The 21,379-nt window shown below is 48.2% G+C and overlaps 1 long non-coding RNA gene across 4 annotated transcripts in view; it reads right to left on the bottom strand.

Moving 5' to 3' along the window:
* Nucleotides 1–21,379, bottom strand: part of LOC137541571 (uncharacterized) — a 1,030,398-nt gene that overhangs the window by 844,826 nt on the left and 164,193 nt on the right. The gene's annotated exons all lie outside the window — the stretch shown is intronic.

The following is a 21,379-nucleotide window of genomic DNA, read 5'->3' as shown; positions in this document are numbered from 1 at the left end:
AAAGCGCTCCTGTGGGTTCCAGCCCTTAGGGTTGATTTCCACTACAACAGCTTTATAAACCTTAGTGATTTGAAAAGCTCTTGATAATGCAATGCTATGGTTTGATTTTTTACAAAATCACATCGCTCCAGTGAGAACACTCACATAGGATAACATTAGCAAGAGCTTTTAAAATCATGAAGCGCTTAGAAAAGCTCTTGTAGTGTGAATTAACCCTTACAACTGAAAAAAACTTATGATTAGTAACAGGATTATTACTATGGAAAAGGGAAGAATTCCATATTCAGACAATTTTGATGTGACATAACACACATTGATGATGTAAACATTCAGAACACCAAGACAACCAATGGCGAAAGACCACCGTTGTTGACATTTTGGAATAGATTATCTTCAGCATCTTTATATTTTGAGGGGAAAAATACATTAATTTTGGGTAAACAAAAAAAAAATTCCTAACATCCCTTTAATAGATCATGGAAATTCTACAGGTGGCCACAAACAATACAAAAAAATTATCCAATTTTACAGCAATTCGATAAAAACTATTGGATTTCTGAAAAAAATACAAACTTTTTTTTCTTTGTTCTTATTCAAGCAAGAAATCCGATAGGATGTCCCATTTTTATTTGATTAAGGTCAATTTAGAGTGGAGTATTTTCCTGAGCAATTTTTATGAAAATTGAATGGTGTGTGGTGATTGTCAATTTATTAATATATACACCCAAGCAATTTTCTCAGAGTTTCTATCATTTTCTTCATAATTGGGAAAAAATTGAACACAAGTGCTATAACATTGGTCAGAATTTTGAAATGTTACAATCGGTCAGAAAAATTGATTGCAATTCTTCAATTGAACAGTTATGTAACTACTTTCGGAGCGCGGTGTTTGAAATCTACGCCCTGTTTTGGAGGGCTCCTGGCTGGCAGGGCGTAGATCTCAATCACCGTCCACATTGTGCATTTGTCGTTTCCGTCGCTCCCCGCCGATCGCGCCGCTCAAACCAGACGTTTCTCGCCGCAGCTCACAGGCTCTGCCTGTCTCTATGATGGCAGAGCCATGTGAGCCGGTCAGGAGCCACTTTCATTGGCTCCTGACCATGTCTATCAATGTAAGCCGCTTCCAATGGCTTACATTGATAGACACGGTCAGGAGCCAATGAAAGTGGCTCCTGACCGGTTCAAATGACTCTGCCACAATAGAGAAGGCAGAGTCTATGTCCTGAGGATCCCGGCGTGCGGCGGGTATGCACGGCGATTCATCGGTTTTCCATCTGTACTGTACCAGCGGTCTCTGGTCCTTAAGGGGGCAGAGACCGCTGGTACTTAAGTGGTTAAAAAAATGATATGGTGTGTGGCTACTCTAAGAAACAACAAGTTCTCCACAATTGCTATATACACCTTTAGAAGGCAGCAGGCACATGGTTAGTGCTGAATCCCCACATGGATCCCTGATGTCTCTTCCAGTGTCACAATGATGCCACAAGTAATTCATTTTTCAAGGCTGCTAGAGGAGATTCTGCCTGTAGTGATGTCACTGACTCCGCCTAGCTATGAACCTGGTTTTTTGACTGACAGTACTGTAGTAAGTAAGCACAGAAAAAAGGTTTCCAAGTCAGTCAGCAGAAGAACTGAGGTAGCTACGGTCTCTCTACAAAGAAAAGGGTTTGCTTACTTCCAAAATGGGTAAAGGAAATGGTTCTCAACTGGACAATCAGATTGAAGTATAAGGCATTACTTCTTGCTTGGTACAGTACATTTCCAATCACAAACCTCAATTTGAGTCCCAGCAACTGGCTGTAACTTTCTAGAAATATAAAAAATAAACGGGAAAATGACTATGAACGATTACTAAAGGCTTTAAAAAGTTTAACAGACATACATTTTCAAATGTGCTGGACTGTCCTGAGCATATGGAAATGTAACTACACCCTTATTTTAAAGAATAGGTGCATTTGCAAATGTAAGACCATGTGTCCACCATAGCCCTGAATATACATACATCTGAGGTGTTGGTGCAAGGATTTGCCAATAATAATCTAGTCTAGGCCAGGGCAGTGATCCCCAACCCTGTCCTCAAGGCCTACCAATTGTGCATGTTTTATGGAAATCCACATAAGTATTTCATCAGCTCTACTGAGACACTTATTACCTCACCTGAGAATGTTTGTGGTTTCCTGCAAAACAATCACTGTTGGCAGGTAGGCCTTGAAGTATTATGAAACTCTGTTCTAAGGCTTTCTTATTTCACAGTACAATTACTAGTAACCAAAGCAGTTTTCCTAATAGTTTGCTTTTAACCACTTGAGGACTGCGGTGTTAACCCCCCCTAGTGACCAAGCCATTTTTACTTAATTGGCCCACTGCAGCTTTAAGGCAAAGCTGCAGGGCCACACAACACAGCACACAAGTGATTCCCCCCTCCTTTTCCCCCACCAACAGAGAGCTCTGTTGGTGGGGTCTGATTGCCCCCACATTGTTAATTTTTTTTTAAATCAATATTTATATAAAAGATTTTTAAATAAATGTAACTTTTTTTTGTTTCCCCCCATTCCCCGCCCTCCCTTCCCCCAGCCAGCCAATCACGCGATCGGCTCTCATAGGCTTCAGGCTATGAGAGCCGATCACGCTCCTGTGGGCCAGGGGGGCAGCCGTGTGACACGGCTGTCCCCAGTACAGCGCTGCTGCAGATCACATCGCTGTACAAAGTAATTGCCGCTCGGAGACTGAAGGCGGGGCGAAACTCCTCCACCCAAGCAGGAGGTGCGCACAATCTCCTGCTAGCCCCATAGAAGACCATTCACGCCAATGGGCGTGGAGCAGTCCTGGGGCTGCCGCACTGCTCACACCAATTGGCGTGGAGCAGTCAGCAACAGGTTAAATGGTATGACATAGGGAGAAAGTGGTTGCCTACATCAGGAAATAGTGATGTTCATATCTAGGAAAACTCAAGGAGAAGAATGATTTGTTTGATCAGCTGATAGATTTGCAAAGCTCTGATTTGCTGTGGTCAGATCCTGCTTGAGCACATGATTATGACTACCAAATCAGAGACCTGCATATCTATTAGAGAGTGCGCAAAAGGTGGATCAGCGCAACACCAGGCCACCTCCGAATGGCCAACAATCAGAGGTGCGCTGAGCCCCCCCAGAAACTACAAACGCACCTTGAACCCAAACAGAAGCTCTGCATATACACCAAAAGCATGGCTTTTAAGTGGGAGCAGCTGACCAAAAATGAAATAAATTAGTATATAGCAAGGAAATGAACAGCGCTACTTAAAAACAGGCAAGTGCCTACCTGCAAAAGAGTGCAAGCCCCACTTGTGGGATATAATACACACCGAGCATACAAATGACCTGTCTACCACTGGAGGAGGATGTTAGTTTCCTGTAACAGCTTGCATGCAACCTATTAACCTCCCCGGCGTTCTATTGAGATCGCCAGGGAGGCTGCGGGAGGGTTTTTTTTTAATAAAAAAAAAAACTATTTCATGCAGCCAACTGAAAGTTGGCTGCATGAAAGCCCACTAGAGGGCGCTCCGGAGGCGTTCTTCCGATCGCCTCCGGCGCCCAGAATAAACAAGGAAGGCCGCAATGAGCGGCCTTCCTTGTTTTGCTTAGATCGTCGCCATAGCGACGAGCGGAGTGACGTCATGGACGTCAGCCGACGTCCTGACGTCAGCCGCCTCCGATCCAGCCCTTAGCGCTGGCCGGAACTTTTTGTTCCGGCTACGCTGGGCTCAGGCGGCTGGGGGGACCCTCTTTCGCCGCTGCTCGCGGCGGATCAGGCAGCACACGCGGCTGGCAAAGTGCAGGCTGCGTGTGCTGCACTTTATTTGAAGAAAATCGGCCCAGCAGGGCCTGAGCGGCAGCCTCCGGCGGTGATGGACGAGCTGAGCTCGTCCATACCGCTCAGGAGGTTAAGTACTCGTCCCTCCCACTGCGAGGAAGTCGATCCTCCATGGGAGGGGCCTAACACTAACTAAATCCTAACCTATGTATATGCATAGCCTGGGTGCGGCTAATCAAATAAAATCGAAAATTGCGCAAAAGGTGGATCAGCGCAACACCAGGCCGCCTCTGAATGGCTTCCAATCAGAGGTGCGCTGAGCCCCCCCAGAAACTACAAATGCACCTTGAACCCAAACAGAAGCTCTGCATATACACCAAAAGCATGGCTGTTAAGCACCTTTTGCGCAATTTTCAATTTTCGATTTTATTTGATTAGCCGCACTCAGGCTATGCATATACATAGGTTAGGATTTAGTTAGTGTTAGGCCCCTCCCATGGAGGATCGACTTCTTCGCAGTGGGAGGGACGAGTACTTAATAGGTTGCATGCAAGCTGTTACAGGAAACTAACCTCCTCCAGTGGTAGACAGGTCATGTGTATGCTCGGTGTGTATTATATCCCACAAGTGGGGCTTGCACTCTTTTGCAGGTAGGCACTTGCCTGTTTTTAAGTAGCGCTGTTCATTTCCTTGCTATGTACTTATTTATTTTGTTTTTGGTCAGCTGCTCCCACTTAACAGCCATGCTTTTGGTGTATATGCAGAGCTTCTGTTTGGGTTCAAGGTGCGTTTGTAGTTTCTGGGAGGGCTCAGCGCACCTTTGATTGGAGGCCATTCGGAGGCGGCCTGGTGTTGCGCTGATCCACCTTTTGCGCAATTTTCAATTTTCGATTTTATTTGATTAGCCGCACCCAGGCTATGCATATACATAGGTTAGGATTTATTTAGTGTTAGGACCCTCCCATGGAGGATCAACTTCTTCGCAGTGGGAGGGACGAGTACTTAATAGGTTGCATGCAAGCTGTTACAGGAAACTAACATCCTCCTCCAGTGGTAGACAGGTCATGTGTATGCTCGGTGTGTATTATATCCCACAAGTGGGGCTTGCACTCTTTTGCAGGTAGGCACTTGCCTGTTTTTAAGTAGCGCTGTTCATTTCCTTGCTATATCTATTAGAGATGTCGCGAACCTCCGATTTTCAATTCGCGAACCTTCGCGGAAGGTTCGGTTCGCGGAAAAGTTTGCGAACCGCAATAGAGTTCAATGGGGAGGCGAACTTTGAAAAATAGAAAAAATTATGCTGGCCACAAAAGTGATGGAAAAGATGTTTCAAGGGGTCTAACACCTGGAGGGGGGCAAGGCGGATTGGGATACATGCCTAAAGTCCCGGGGAAAAATCTGGATTTGACGCAAAGCAGCGTTTTAAGGGCAGAAATCACATTGAATGCTAAATTGCAGGCCTAATGTGCTTTCAAACATCTTGCATGGGTATACATCAATCAGGGAGTGTAATTAGAGTTCTGCTTCACACTGACACACCAAACTCACTGTGTAACGCACCGCAAACAGCTGATTGCGTAGTGACGACCGTGCTGGACTGGTGCGCACCGTGGCCAGCGTGTAGGCCGTGGCGTTTTTCAAGCCCATATGGTCGCCGGGCTGTGGTAGCTCAATGATAGAACAACAGTGACTGTCCAGCTGATCAAATTTGGTCTGACCACAATGAAGCAACGACCTTATTATCTTTTGTGTGCCACCCCCACCCGAGACACTCAAATAGCCGGCGGTCATTGCTTCATTGTGATACGCAAGCCCCTTCACCGCGGCAAGGTAATGATCACGAAGGGGGATGGGCACATGTACATGCCTTTTGTTTTTTGGTTGCAGCCGCCCGCAGTGCAGCCAGAAAAATTAGGCAGGCATGTACACGCACCACAAAAATTAGTGTAGCGGCCAATGCTAGCAGCGGCCTTAAAAATTCAGGAATCTGCCTAGAGTCCTGGACCCTGTTGGTGGTGGCGGAGAAGGCAAGCGGCTTGCAGGCAGAGATGCTGTGTGTGGGGACTGACTTAGTCTTCGGTCGTGCAGTAGCCCTCCGGGATCCATTCCTCATTCATTTTGATAAAAGTCAGGTACTGAACACTGTCGTGACTTAGGCGACTTCTCTTCTCAGTAACTATGCCTCCAGCTGCACTGAAGGTCCTTTCTGACAGGACGCTTGCGGCAGGGCAAGAGAGAAGTTGTATGGCAAATTGGGACAGCTCTGGGCACAGGTCAAGCCTGCACAACCAATAGTCCAAGGGTTCATCGTCGCTCTTCGCAGTGTCTACATCCACACTCAAGGCCAGGTAGTCGGCTACCTGCCGGTCCAGGTGTTGGTGGAGGGTGGATCCGGAAGGACTATGGCGAGGAGTTGGACTAAAGAACGTCCGCATGTCCGACATCACCCTGAGATCATCTGAGCGTCCTGTCCTTGCCTGCGTGGACTTGGGAGGAGGAGGGTTACTGCCAGTGGTACCTTGATTGCGTTGTGCAGCCACATCACCCTTAAACGCATTGTAAAGCATCATCCACAGCTTGTTCTGCAAATGCTGCATCCTTTCCGCATTCTGTTGAGTTGTTAACAGGTCCGCCACTTTGTGCCTGTACCGAGGGTCTAGTAGCGTGGCCACCCAGTACAGGTCATTCGACTTGAGTTTTTTGATACGGGGGTCCCTCAACAGGCTGGACAACATGAAAGAGGACATCTGCAGAAAGCTGGATGCAGACGTACTCTCCATCTCCTCTTGCTCTTCCTCAGTGACAGGACGCAACTCCTCTTCCTCCCCCCAGCCACGAACAATACCACGGGAACGTGAAGCAGCAGAAGTCCCCTGTGACGGCTGCCACGGTTGTAGTTCTTCCGCCGCCTCTTCCTCCTCCACAGAAAAACCTTCCTCATCATCACCATCATCAGAGTCTGACTCCTCTCCTTCCCCACACGACTCCTCTTCTTCCTCCTCCTCCTCCCCCCTTTGTGCTGCCATAGGTGTTGTGGGAACATCGGGTTCGGGTGTAAATGGCTCCCATGACTCCTGCTGCCATAACTCTTCTCGTTCACGCTCCTCCACAGCTGTATCCACCACTCTACGCACGGCACGCTCCAGGAAGTAGGTGTAGGGAATCAAGTCGCTGATGGTGCCCTCATCGCGACTCACCGGTTTGGTCACCTCCTCAAAGGGCTCCATGACCCTGCATGCATCAGTGTCCAGTTGTTGGGCCACAACATCCCCATCCTCCCAGATTGTGTCCTTGTACTGTAATGATACAGGTACTGGGTGACGGCTTTCTCCTGGTCTAGCAGGCGAGAGAACATCAGCAGGGTGGAATTCCAGCGAGTCGGGCTATCGCAAATCAGGCGTCTCACCGGCAAGTTGTTTCTACGCTGAATTTCCGCAAAGCGTGCCATGGCCTTGTAAGAGCGCCTGAAATGCCCACACAACTTCCTGGCCTGTTTCAGGACGTCCTCTAAGCCTGGGTACTTGGACACAAATCTTTGCATGACCAGATTCAGCACACGTGCCATGCAGGGTATGTGTGTCAGCTTTCCCAAATTCAACGCAGCAATGAGATTGCTGCCGTTGTCACACACCACGTTGCCGATCTCAAGCTTGTGTGGGGTCAACCCTTGCTCCACCTGTTAAGAGCAGCCAGGAGAGCTGCTCCAGTGTGACTCTCCGCTTTCAGGCAAGACATGTCTAACACTGCGTGACACCGTCGTACCTGGCATGCAGCATAGGCCCTGAGGTGCTGGGGCTGAGTAGCTGGAGAGGAGATCACAGCACCAGCCAAGGAGGAGGAGGAGGATGACAACAGCGAAGCGGTGGTAGCAGGTGGAGAGGAGGTGGCTGGAGGCCTGCCTGCAAGCCGTGGCGGTGTGACAAGTCGGTCCGCTGCGCAGCCACGTACTCCCTGCTTGCTGCCATCGGTCACCAGGTTGACCCAATGGGCTGTGTATGTAATGTAGTGGCCCTGCCCGTGCTTGGCAGACCAGGCATCCGTGGTCAGGTGGACCCTTGACCCAACGCTGTGTGCCAGAGATGACACCACTTGTCTCTCAACTGCACGGTACAGTTTGGGTATGGCCTTTTGTGAAAAATAATTGCGGCCTGGTATCTTCCACTGCGGTGTACCAATGGCCACAAACTTACGGAAAGCCTCCGACTCCACCAGCTTGTATGGTAATAGCTGGTGAGCTAATAGTTCCGCCACGCCAGCTGTCAGACGCTGGGCAAGAGGGTGACTGGCAGACATTTGCTTCTTACGCTCAAATACTTCCTTCACAGACAGCTGGGTACTGCTGTGGGCAGAGGAGAAGGAACCGCTCAAGGGAAGAGGCGGTGTGGAGGAGGGTGGCTGTGAAGGTACAAGGGAGAAAGTGGATGAAGACGATGCACCTGAAGGAGGAAAAGGAGAAGGAGGGTGGCTTGTCTTTTGAGGGGTGCTGCTTTTCCTCAGGTGTTCTTGCCATAGCTGTTTGTGCCTTCTCTCCAGGTGCCTTCGTAAGGCACTTGTCCCTACGTGAGAGTTGGCCTTTCCACGGCTCAATTTTTGCTGGCAGACAACAGATGGCTTTGCTCCAATCTGAGACACACACGTGAAAAAATTTCAAAACCGCTGAGCCCCCCTGGGGTGATGGCGCTACGGTGGCATCAGCAGCTGACGTTGAAGGGCATGTTGGCTGGCTGGCCATAGCTGCCGATACATGGCGCCGGATACTGCCCCCAGCTGTTTCTGAGGACGAGCTCCCTCTGCTTCTATCATGGAGTCGTCTCCTCCTACTCCTCTCTGACTCCTCCTCTGAACTGTCCCCCTGTTCATCTACTCTACCGGGAACATATGTGGTATCCGTATAATCGTCATCATAATCCTCCTGGCCAGCTGCGCTTTCCTCAGACACCACCTCAACTGCACCAACTTCAGGTGGTCCATCATCCCCATCCACACACGTTACGTCCATACTATTGCCACCTAGCTCAGACGTATGAGGTGGTGTACCTGCGCCTTCTTCTTCTTGTTGCAGTAGTGGCTGGGAATCAGTGATTTCACCACCACCAAATAACTCCTACAAAGTGTCAAATGCAGCGGATGTGGTGCTTGTTGTAGCGCTGGTGGCTGCGGGAGATGAGGTGTTCTGTGTTAAATACTCAAGCACCTCCTCACGATTTTGGGAAGTGATGGCACGTGTCTTCTTCTGAGCACTGTATTTTGGGGCAGTTCCGCACGAAATCACAGCAACACCACCTCGCACAGCCACAGACCTGACGGTGTCTGGTGGCCTTCCTCTGGGTCTGCCTCTACCTCTTCCTCCACCTGGTTTGTCCATTTTGTCCATCGCGGGGGGATGCTAGGTATATGCAGTGAGGTGGGTTCACTCAACACAACAGGTAGTTAGATGCAGTGAGGTGGCCAGGTGGGTTCACTCAACACAACAGGTAGTTAGATGCAGTGAGCTGGGTTCACTCAACACAAAGCTAGGTATTTGCAGTGATGAGGTGGGTTAAACAAACATAACAGGTACTGGGTAGTTAGATGCAGTGAGCTGGGTTCACTGAACAGTAAAGGTACTTAAGATGCAGTGAGCTGGGTTCACTCAACACAAAGCTAGGTATATGCAGTGATGAGGTGGGTTAAATAAACACAACAGGTACTGGGGTATATGCAGTACTGGGTAGTACAATGTGCAGCTCCCTGTCACACACACAGGTAGTCACTGAATGTGCTGGGCTGCTGGCAGTGGCACACACACGATCAATTAGCAAGGCTGTGCATGCAACTAAAGTGTCAGTTTGACACACAGAAAAAAAAAATATGTACAGGATGAGCTCTGAAAAGAGCTGTTGCTGTTGATGGGTGCTTTAAAAGCAATAATAATCAGTCAGGAGCAAGCAAAGCAGCCTAGAACCTAACTAATCTGTCCCTAGGAGAAAAAGTCTGCAGCAGCTGTCCCTTTCCTCTCTCTAGCAGGCATACGAGTGAGTGTAATGGCCGCCGGACCCTGCCTTATATAAGGGGGGGGGGGGGGCTCCAGGGCTTAGTGTAGCCTGAATGACCCTCTGCATCACAGTCAGCAGGCAGATTGTAGCCAAAGTTGACCCTCATAGTGCATTATGGGGCGAATCGAACTTCCGCAAAAGTTCGCGAACCCCCTAAGTTCGTCTGGAACCGTTCGCCGGCAAATCGTTCGCTACATCTCTAATATCTATCACCTGACCAAACTTATCACATGGTCCTCCATGAATTCTCTAAAACATTACCATCACTATCAGGAAATAAATCGCATGGAAACCATAGTGTGTAATTCTTTTGACAGATAAAAAATCCATTAGACTATGCCTTGAAGGGCAGGGCTCTCCCTTTTTATATCTGTTAATGTATTAGCCACTGTGACATTTATGTGGTCTGCTACCAGGTCTATATTGTGCATCAATGTACTGTATGTGTTTCAAGGTGAACTTTAACCCTCCTGGCGGTCTATTAAGAACCGCCAGGGGGCAGCGCAGCAGTTTTTTTTAATTTTTTTTTAAAATCATGTAGCGAGCCTAGGGCTCGCTACATGATAGCCGCTGTGCAGCGGCACCCCCCTACCCTCTTCGATCGCCTCCAGCAATAGGCGATCATAAATCACGTTCAAAGAACGGGATTTTCTGGAGGGCTTCCCCCGTCGTGACATCTAAGGGAGTCCCGATCCACCCCTCAGCGCTGCCTGGCGCTGATAGGCCAGGCAGCGCAGGGGTCTAGGGGGTGGGGGCTCTGCGGCGACGCGGATAGCTGCGAATCGGCGCAGGGCGGCGGTGATCGGTGTGCTCACGCAGCTAGCAAAGTGCTAGCTGCGTTAAGCTAAAAAAAATTGCGCAAATCGGCCCAGCAGGGCCTGAGAAAACCTCCTGCGCGGCTTACCCCGAACGTAGGCTTGAACTTCATGACAATAAAAAGCTGATCCATTTCCCATGAGAAATCTGTATTTTTTCTCGAGTAGATCACCACGGAGGTCTGTATGGCTGATATTGTGGTGAAACCCCTCCCACAGTATGAGGTCAGGACCATGGTCCTGTCTGTGAACCTTGCTGCATTGTGGAAAATAATGGTTATTTCCAACTGACAAGCACTACTGACTATTAAAAAAAAACAAAAACTTGTAGTCTATCACAATGTTAATGGGTGTGGTTATAAATAATGGCAGTAATGGCAGTTGGTGCGGTCTAGTTTTTTCCTTTTCTGCCAGCAATAAAGAGAATTACATGCAATACATCATTGTGGATTAAACATGAACAAATTACCGTATTTTCTGCCGTATAAGAATTTTTCTCACCAAAAAATGGGGAGAAAAAGTCCCTGCGACTTATACGGCAAAGGCAGGAAATCCCAGACTTCCGAACTCCCGCCGATAGGAACCGCCGCCACGTCGTGTCTCCTCCTCCTGTCACTTCTGTTCTCGCCATGGTCCTCCTGTCCCCCGCATGTGTCCATGGCTTCCCGCATGCCTCCGCCCCTCCCCTTGTGTTATGTGCCCCCCCTGGGTGTTTATCGGCAGCACCTTACCTCACCCATCATGCCCACGTGGACTGCAGACCTTCGTCTTCTGTGTGCGGTATCCTCTAGTGCTGGCTTGTATTGAAGAGTCATCATGATGCGTCATTAGAAGCCGGCACTAGAAGCCATACACAGAAGACGGAGGTCTGCAGTCCACGCGGGCATGATGGATGAGGTAAGCAGCTGCCGATAAACACCCGGGGGAGGCCACACAACACAAGGGGGGGGGGGAGCCGCTGACACATGCTGGGGACAGGAGGACCATGGGGGAGATAAAGGAAAAGACAGTGGGGTAACAAGTGGACCATAGGTGCGACATGGAAGTGACAGGAGGAACATGAGGGAGATAAAGGAAAAGACAGTGGGGTAACAAGTGGACCATAGTCCATGTCAGAAGTGACAGGAGGAACATGGGGGAGACAGAAGGGATAGGAGGAGACATGAGGACCATGGGAGAGACAGAAGGAGACATGGTGGGGGTGACAGGACGACACATGGGCTGACAAGAGGACAATGGGGGAGACAGAAGGGACAGGAGGAGAAAGGAGTACGCATGGGGGTGTCAGGAGGACCATGGGGGAGACAGGAAGAGACATGAAGGGGGAGACAGGAGTATGTATGGGAGGGACAGGAGGACCATGGGGTGGGGACAGGAGGATGCATGGGGGACACAAGAGACAGGAGACATGGTGGGGGAGACAGGACGACACATGGGACATATGGGGGATACAGGAGGACACATGGGGCAGACACAGAAGGACACATGGGGGAGAAGGAGGATACAGAATATTACATTTGAGGGATAACATGTACAAGGCGCTCCTGGAATATGGACGAACCAGGTTTAGTATTTTTTTTATTCTTGTTTTTGCCCTCTAAACCTAGGTGTGCCATATTCCAGAGCGTCTTATACGCCGCGAAATACGGTATATGGTAAATATTATTTCTTGATCCCTCCTATTTTTTAGCTTCTCACTTTGCAATGTGATTGAATTCTTTTTTTCCCCTTTTCACTAATGTTCCTCTTTAAAGAGGCACTATGTTGACAAATTGTAAAATTTAAACTATGTGCAAACAAACAAAGAAGAAGTAAGTTTTTTTCCAGAGTAAAATAAGCCATAAATTATTTTCTCCTGTGTTGGTGTCACTTACAGTAGGTAGTAGAAATCTGACATTACCAACAGGTGTTGGACTAGTCCATCCCTTCATGAGGGGATTCTCAGGGATTTATTTTAAAAAGCACTTCGTGGGGGCGGAGCCAGCAATGGAGGAGTGAAGACGTGCTGCTGCTGAGCTTCCGGGCTATCTACTTTTCAGGCATTAACACCTGACGTTTCTGAGCTTAAGTGGAATGGACAAGGAGAAGAGGGGAAAAGCTAAAGATAGTCAACCTCAGACCCCCTCTCAGAGACCGGTGACTCGATATTTTCAGAAAATGGTTCCTGATAAGGAGGCCTCCAAGATGGTGGAGCCGACCTCTCCCATGTCTCAAGCCTCACCCGATGTCAGCGTCTGCTCTGCGACTGGATAGCATATGGAGGTACCTGAGAAGCCTCCATACCAAGCAAGACCTTGATGAGCATCGGAGCGGACTGTATCATCCACAAAGGCAGAAATTGCAGTGATCCGCTCTGACATTACAGGCCTCTCAGACCGCGAGCCCTCTGCAGAAGCAGACATCTCACAACTTCACGCCGAGGTCGCTACCCTCAAAGCAGACGGTGAAAAACATCGGTCATCCACACAGGCGCTTTGGGCATAAATGGAGGACATGCAAAATAGAGACCGCCGGAATAATATCCGGATCCGCTGCCTACCCGAATCTATCCAGGCGGACGCCATCTTGCCCACCCTGTGCACTATCTTCAGCGGGGTACTCAACCGTCCTGCAGACCAAAATCTTACATTTGATCGAGCGCACAGTGCCCTCCGGGCTATGCCTTCTCCTCAAGACCAACCGGGGAATATTATATGCCGCCTACATAACTACAGAGACAAGGAGGACATTATGATTGCTGCCAGGAATAGAGGCCTGCTGACTTAGGAAGACTCCACTGTCACCCTTTATTAGGATCTGGCCCCATCCACACTTATACAGCGCCGGGCTTTCCATCCTCTCCTACAGGCCATGCAGAAATCCGGCGTGAAATATCACTGGGGTTTCCCGTTCCAATTGGTGGGGCAGAAAGGATCAACCGCTAGTGTGCTGCGCCAGCCTGGAGATCTTACCTCCTTCACACAGGCTCTTTCACTTCCCACAGTCGCGTTACCGGACTGAGACCCCAATGTTGCATACTCATGGTGCCCGCAGGAGCAGAAGAAAGCAGCCTAAGCCGCTTCGGTTTGTGAATACTGTTTGCTGTTCTTTGATAAGGTTTCCCCATGTTGCCCCTTCATATACTCTCTCTAATGGTTGACTGACGGCTATGTCCCTTGCTAAGCTATCTTGCACCCTGGCAGAACTCCATGCCTGTAAGCTCAGTTAAGACTCAGGAGTTATCCCACTTGAACTGTATTTGCCCGCTGTTCTCCACTTTTCCCACTCGTGTTCTCGTTGGACATTTTTCCCTATCCCCCGGCTCCCCTTCCTATACCTGATGATGGACTGCCCCATCTCCCTCCCATTAAGTGCCTTCGACATTTCTCTTTTAAAAAAAAAAAAGTGCCTTTGACATATGTTTGCTGAGCGTGCCTCCATCTGCATGATTTTTATTAATCTTTAACTGAAGGGGACTGTTCTAAATCTGTACTGTTTGCTTTAAGAATGATGCATGTTCTAATTTAATGTCATACATTGTTATTCTATCCCCTATGGGGATCTGATTTGTGGCTTGGGAGGTGCGGGTGGAGGTCTTCGGCGGGATGGGAGGCGGGGTAGCATCTAAAGGGTATTGTGTTCCCCGATGTCACCATTCTTTCACTCCTCGAACATGGTCTTGCGATTGGCAGATGGTGGGCATAAAGGGGCATAATGTTTATAGTGGTGATGGTTTGACAGGTAATTTTCCTTGCGGGATGGAGGTCTGTCCCATGTTTATAGGATAGCTTGCATCTCCCCACTTGTACCTGGCTTGGGCCTCCACCTCTGGCAATGATGTTCAAGTGGGTGCATAGTAGTCATCAGGAATATAGATTCCAGACAAGGGATAGGTAGGAGGGAAGATGGGGTCGTGGGGTTCACTTAGAGTTACAACTATAGTTTAATGCCACTGAAAAGTTTTACTGTTTCTTACATGCCACGATGCTAACTGTATGTTGATTTATGCATTGGTGTTAAAATATAGATGACAGGCAGTCACCCGGGGGCATGGGAGCTCTCACTGTTCGGTTGTGGGCTTCTTTACCCCAGGGCGATTTGCCAATTAGTGACGAGGGTCTTTGTGACTCCCTCGGTCAAGAGTTTTATCTCACTTTCAGGCTGACCGGTGACGGGCCGGCCTAGGTAATATGGGTACTGTTTATGTGTGTCTGTCTTGTCATGCGTGGTATCTTACACGCATTTTCTGTGTTCTTTTTCCCTCTTTTTCAATCTCTCTTCTACTTCCTCTCCCTGTTATTTCCATGAGGATCATGTGTCTGTGTCCTAGGTACCCACTCCCCCTCGCAATCATACCAGCAATCACTTACATTTTTTTCTCTTAACGCCAAGGGATTAAATGTTCTCGAAAAAAGGTCTGCTTTGTTGCACTTATGTCATAAGTAGCGCGCCAACATAGTGTGCTTGCTAGAAATGCACTTTAACCACTTCACAACGGAGGGGTTTTACCCCTGAAACACCAGCACGATTTTTACGTTTCAGCGCTGCTTCCATTCTTTTTTTTTCTGTGATATGATTGGTTATTGGGGACTGGGGTCCCCATAACCAATCATTGCACTGCAGAGCGGGGGGTGTGTGCGGGGGCGCGCGATCACCCGCTGCACGTTTGTTTACTATTCATTGTTATGAATGAAGACTGCCTCTGTTTGAAGGAGTCTTCATTCTATTCACAATCGTCGAGTCTAATTGGATTTAGGAACGCTTGTTCCTAACATCCAATTAGTCACCTGCTGTGCTGGCTGGCGTGTGTGCGCGCGCGAGTTCCCCGCCCACTCCCAGCCAGTAAACAAACGAGTGCGCCTTTCTCCGTCCCTGGGGGTGAAGCAGTGTGCAGAGGGACGGAGAAATTTAGCACTGGGGGGGGGGGTGAAGTGGTTAAGGGTCCATCAGTGCCGAAACTCATTAATAGATACTATAAATCCTCCTACTTCAGTACCTCTTAAGATTCCAAAACTAAAGGGACAGCTATTCTATTTTCCAGGGATACCCCCTTCACACTGATAGATCAATACCAGGGTCCGCAAGGCCGATTTTACATTGTTAAAGGCACAATCTATGATCAGAATTCAGAAAGTCACTATTGGCTCGTTCTATACACCTAACGTGCAACAAGTGATGTTCTTCCAATCCTTTCTCGCTAAGGTGGGCTCATTTGCTGAAGGTAGTATTATACTAGGAGGTGATCTTAACCTTAACCTAGATCCTGAAATAGACTCCTCTTCCAAAAAGTCCCCGATTTCTCACAAACTGCAACGTAAATGCAACACTCTACTTCTTTCTATTCAGTTAGTGGATGTATGGAGGCTGATCAACCCCTCGGTAATTGATTATACTGTATACTCTTTCCCTCACAATTCTTACACGAGGATCGACTAGGTCTTTGTATCACACAATTTGCTCTCGGTCTCCAATGCATCCACTATCGGCAATATACATCTATCGGATCACGCCCCAGTAAGTTTATTTTGATTTAGGTGAAAACAGACGAGGACCTGCTCCCTGGTGCCTAAACAATTCTCTTATTGAAGACTTTTTTTTCTAAAATCAAATCAGAGATTGAAGAATTCTTTCAGATAAATGCAACCCAGGATACCGCTCCTATGGTTGTGTGGGTAACTCAAAAGTTTTGTCAGGGGACTGCTTATTAGGGAGGGTGCTAGACGTAAGAGAGCGGGATAAGGAACTCTGGGAGGTTCTGTATAACATTGGGGAATTGGAGCGGAGACACAAAGGAGCGGGGTCCCCTTCAACCTTGGCTTCACTCACCAAGGAGAGGGAACGTCTTAAATCCCTATACTTTAAAGCCAACTACGCTGCTATGCGTTGTTGCCGTACTTTTTATGAGTTCGGCAACAAGTGTAGCTCCATACTAGCTAGAGCCCTGAAGGCCCAACAGACTGCTAACTACCTCCCACAAATTAAGGACAAGCACTCTAATTTACATAAATATGAGGAAATTGCCAAGGTTTTCAGGGACTTCTATGCAGATTTATACAACCTAATTCCCAGTGTATCCCTGCCATCCAGGGAAGCTAAGCGGATTAAAATTGCTGATTATCTAAATCGCTCTAAGATGCCTAAACTCACTTCAGAAGACATTAAATTAATAGAGGAGCCCCATATAGCTCTCTCGCAGACACCATCTGTCAAGGCCCCTGGACCTGACGGGTTCACGCCAGAATATTACAAAGGGTTTGGCTCTATCATCTCATCCCACATGCTCAAGGTCTTCAACTTCACTTCTGAGGCTTCTGTGGGGGGAGGCCATTTTCTCCACATATGCTTGAATCCCATATCTCTGTTCTGCTGAAAGAAGGGAAGGATCCTGTCCTTTGCAAAAGCTTTAGACCAATATCTCTACTCAATGTTGACCTAAAGCTTTTTTCCAAAATGTTGGCGAAGACTGGCCCCTCTCCTGCCGAAGCTAATTCACCTGGACCAGGTAGGTTTTGTCCCTGGTCGAGAGGCTAGGAACAATACAATTAAGACCTTGAACATCCTACATTGGATGAGGTCCCGGTCCGAACCAGCTCTATTACGCTCTTCAGATGCCGAAAAGACTTGATAGGGTGGACTGGGACCTCATCAAAAGCACTCTCAGATATATTGGTATAGAGGATGAGATGATGCAGCGAATTCTGGCTTTGTACTCCTGCCCATCTGCAAGAATTCAGGCCAATGGGGTTTTATCCGACCCTTTCTCAATCCATAATGGGACAAGCCAAGGACGCCCCCCCCATCCCCTCTAATTTTCGCACTCTCACTGGAGCCTTTTCTGTGCATGGTTAGAGCGAATCCCGATATTCAGGGTGTTACCCTCCCTAAGTCATCTACTAAAGTGGCAGCATATGCTGATGACCTTTTGTTTTATCTAACTAACCCGCATATATCGCTACCCAATCTCCTTGCGGAGTTTAAAACATATGGAGAGCTCTCCAACATGTCGATCAATTATGACAAAAGTGAAGCCCTTGGAGTCCTTTTATCAGGACCTATTAGATCTTCCCTGCAGAGCAATTTCCCTTTTAAGTGGCCTAGTAGATCCCTGAAATACCTTGGCATTCAAATCACACCGAACCCTCGTGATCTGTTCTCCCATAATTTTCCCTCGGCATTGGATCGTATTAAACAAGACTTACAAAAGTGGGATAAACCCCAATTTTCGTGGTTCGGTAGAAGCTGCATTATTAAGATGACAATCATGCCACGACTTCTCTATCTTTTTCAGACAATGCCCATATTTATCCCTTCCTCTTACTTTAAACAGGTTACCCAGGCTTTCTCCAGCTTCATTTAGAATGGCCGTAGGTCTAGGTTGAAATACTCCATCCAGACAGCTCCTAAGGAGCTGGGAGGCATGGCGGTACCAAATCCCAGACTATATCACACAGTAGCAACCCTTATTAGGGTCATAGATTGGCATAGACATGCAGCACACAAACCCTGGGTGGGTATTGAGGAGGAGTTAATGGGTAGAAAATTGAATCTTCTGGCTTGGTCGACGCGCTCTCCCACTGCTCTTTCAATAGCCACGACATTGATAACTCAAACCCTTAAAACATTCATTAGAGTGAGGGAAAAACTCTATATCCCCTTGGCCATCCCCTTTGCTACCTATACTGGGTAACCCCAACTTCTCATTGGGCCTTGGCAGGAAGAGCTACCAAGCTTGGAGGACTGATCCTCCCCTTTGGGCTTTGCATCTGATTTCGGGTGGAGATTGGGTCGGTCTCAAAGAGCTTCAGGCTTCTCTTAATATACCTAATCTTGATTCTTGGAGCCTGCTTCAATTTAAACATTTTCTTATATCACAAGGCTCCAAGGTGAGTTTCTCTAGATTTCTCTCCTCCTTTGAAAAAACATGCATGGGCGAGGGGCTGATAAGAGGCACTCTTTCTTTGGTGTATTTCTTACTAAATGACAATGAAGAACCATGCCTAACTTATAAAGCTAAATGGGAAAGGGACCTAAACCTGACCTCTGATAAGCAGTGGCACAAAATACTTTTCTCTCAAAAGTCTTCTATATCCTCTAGGAGCCAGGAGGCAGGCTACAAAATCTTTACCAGGTGGTAGCTTACCGCTTCTAGACTCCAAAAAATGTATCCATCGACTTCCTCTTTGTGCTGGAGATGTGGTCTGGAAACACGCACACTACTGCATATCTTCTGGTCCTTGCACAGTTCTGGACAGATGTGAGAGAGATAATGCACGTTCTAACGGACTATCTTCCCCAGACTCTCCTGCTTTTTTCCTACTTCACCATAACCACTGGTCTATTAGGAGATACAAAAAACGCTCACTAGACAATTAACGCTGCAAAATTGTAATAGCCAGAAAATGGAAACAATCCGATCCATCATACATACAGGAATGGTTTAGGGAAATTGATTGGATAGAGAAAATGGAAGATTTAACCGCTATTATGCATGATAAACAGGAGTACTGGAGGACATGGTTTAACTGGTTCGAGTTTAAAGAATCACCTAGGGATGCCTCTTTCACATCCAATTATGGCAATGCATCCAAAAATCTGAATCAGAATCACTTTATTTCGCCAAGTACAGCAGAGCTATACTCGGAATTGATTTGTGGTACACATGGCATAGACATAGTATGAGAGGACAGAGGACAGTTGCGCAACACATACAGTTAACAATGATACAAGTACAGAAATGCAGTAGTGATATAGATATGGCTTTCAGGTGAAACAGTCCCGAGGCAACAGTAAGTCCAATAGAGCTGCAACTGATAGTGGATGGGTAGTGATGATACAGTGGTGATAAAGACAGCGACAGTGGCCCGGGCAGTGGGGACCAGGCAGGCAAACGGGCGAGAGCTGGCTGACCGACCCTGCCAGGGCAAGCTAGTGGGCGGGCCTTGTCGGGGAGGGTTGGAGTTAAGCAGCCGAACCGCTTAGCGGAAGAAGGAGTTGTCCCGCCTGGTGGTTTTGGATGTTAAGGACCTGTAGCGGCGGCCCAACGGTAGGAGCTTGAAGTAGCGACTGCCTGGGTGGGAGGGGTCTCGGGAGATCATGGTGGCTCTCTTCATCATCCTAGCAGAGTGGAGGAGATCAAGGAGTGGAAGAGGAGACCCGATCTTTTCTGCGTCCGTTATGACTCTCTGCAGTTTGTGCTTGTCACTGGCCATTGCGCCCGAGTACCAGACAATGACTGAGGAGCAGAGGATGGATTCTATGGTGGCAGTGTAGAAACTTGTTAGCAGTTTCCGGGGCATGCCGAAGCGCTTCAGCTGGCGCAGGAAGAATAACCTCTGCTGCGACTTCTGCTGAACTTTGGTGGTGTTCTGCCCCCATTTCAGGTCATTCGTGAGAGTCGTGCCGAGGAACCGTACCGATGACACCCTTGAGACTTCAGTTTCCCCAATGAGGACAGGTGGGAGGGGGGGGGGGGGGGAGGAGGGTTCCTCCTGAAGTCTACGACTAGTTCACCCGTCTTTGCTGTGTTGAGTACAAGGTTGTTGTCTTCACAACAGTTACAGATTCTCTCGACTTCGCTGCGGTATTTGTGCTCCCCATTGTTGAAAATTAGGCCAATGATAGTGGTATAGTCCGCAAATTTGATGATCTTCACAGAGTCCGCGGATGATATGCAGTGGTTGGTATAGAGGGAGAACAATAGCGGTGACAGTACACAGCCTTGTGGAGCCCCAATGCTGGTGATTCTTACGCTGGAGTAGCAGTTTCCCAGCCTCACCTGTTGCGTTCTGTTCGTCAGGAAGTGCCTGATCCATGCCCGGAGGGTGGGATCCACCCCAAGCTGTGTCAGGTTTGTGAGCAGGATGTCTGGGCAGATCGTGTTGAACGCTGAGCTAAAGTCCAGGAACAGTAGCCTAGCATAGGAGGCAGGATTGTCTAGGTGCTCCGTGACGTATGCCAAGCTGGCATTGATGGCGTCCTCCACAGATCTATTTGCCCTATAAGCAAATTAGAGTGGGTCAAGGTGGGCGTCCGTGAACCTTTTCAGGTGGGCAAGGACCAGTCGCTCCAGCAGCTTCATGATGTTAGAGGTTAGGGCCACCGGTCGAAAGTTGTTGTGCTCAGTGCTGCCTGTTTTTTTGGGGACTGGTACAATTGTAGACCGCTTAAAACAGGAGGGGACTGTGCCATCCGATAGTGACCGCTTGAATAAGGAAGAGAGCACAGGGGCTAACTGATCGGCACAGGTTCTCAGGCAGATCGACGACACTCCGTCAGGGCCAGAAGATTTCCTGGGATTCAGCTTGCGGAGGAGCCGGAGTACCTCAGTTTCGTGGCCGGCAGCAGAAAAAGAAGCAATGCTCTGGAACTACATTACCCCGGACTTATAATCCCCCCCCCCCCCCCCCCAAGGCGTTGAACCCATTTGTTGGTGGGAATCTGGGTGTAGCTGTACTCACTCTCCTCATTGTGTTCTCTTTACTTTACCTCTCTCTTCTTTCTATCTTGCCTAATCTTACATTTCTCCTCTTTTCTCTGCATCCTTTCTCTGCATCCTTGATGCACTTTATTCTGGCTCAATTGTTATACAAAGGACTAGAGGACATGATCTGCGCATGGAGGAAAAATGTTTTAGCCATTTATTTAGGAAAGGGTTCTTTACAGTAAGAGTGATTAAGATGTGGAATGCATTGCCACAGGAAGTAGTTATGGCAAATTCTATATCTGCATTTAAAGGGGGCTTAGATGCTTTCCTTGCGT

Source organism: Hyperolius riggenbachi, chromosome 12 (assembly GCF_040937935.1).
Source record: "Hyperolius riggenbachi isolate aHypRig1 chromosome 12, aHypRig1.pri, whole genome shotgun sequence".
Classification (NCBI taxonomy): domain Eukaryota; kingdom Metazoa; phylum Chordata; class Amphibia; order Anura; family Hyperoliidae; genus Hyperolius; species Hyperolius riggenbachi.
The sequence above is the reverse complement of the archived record's forward strand: the minus strand, read 5'-3'. Positions and strand labels throughout refer to the sequence as shown.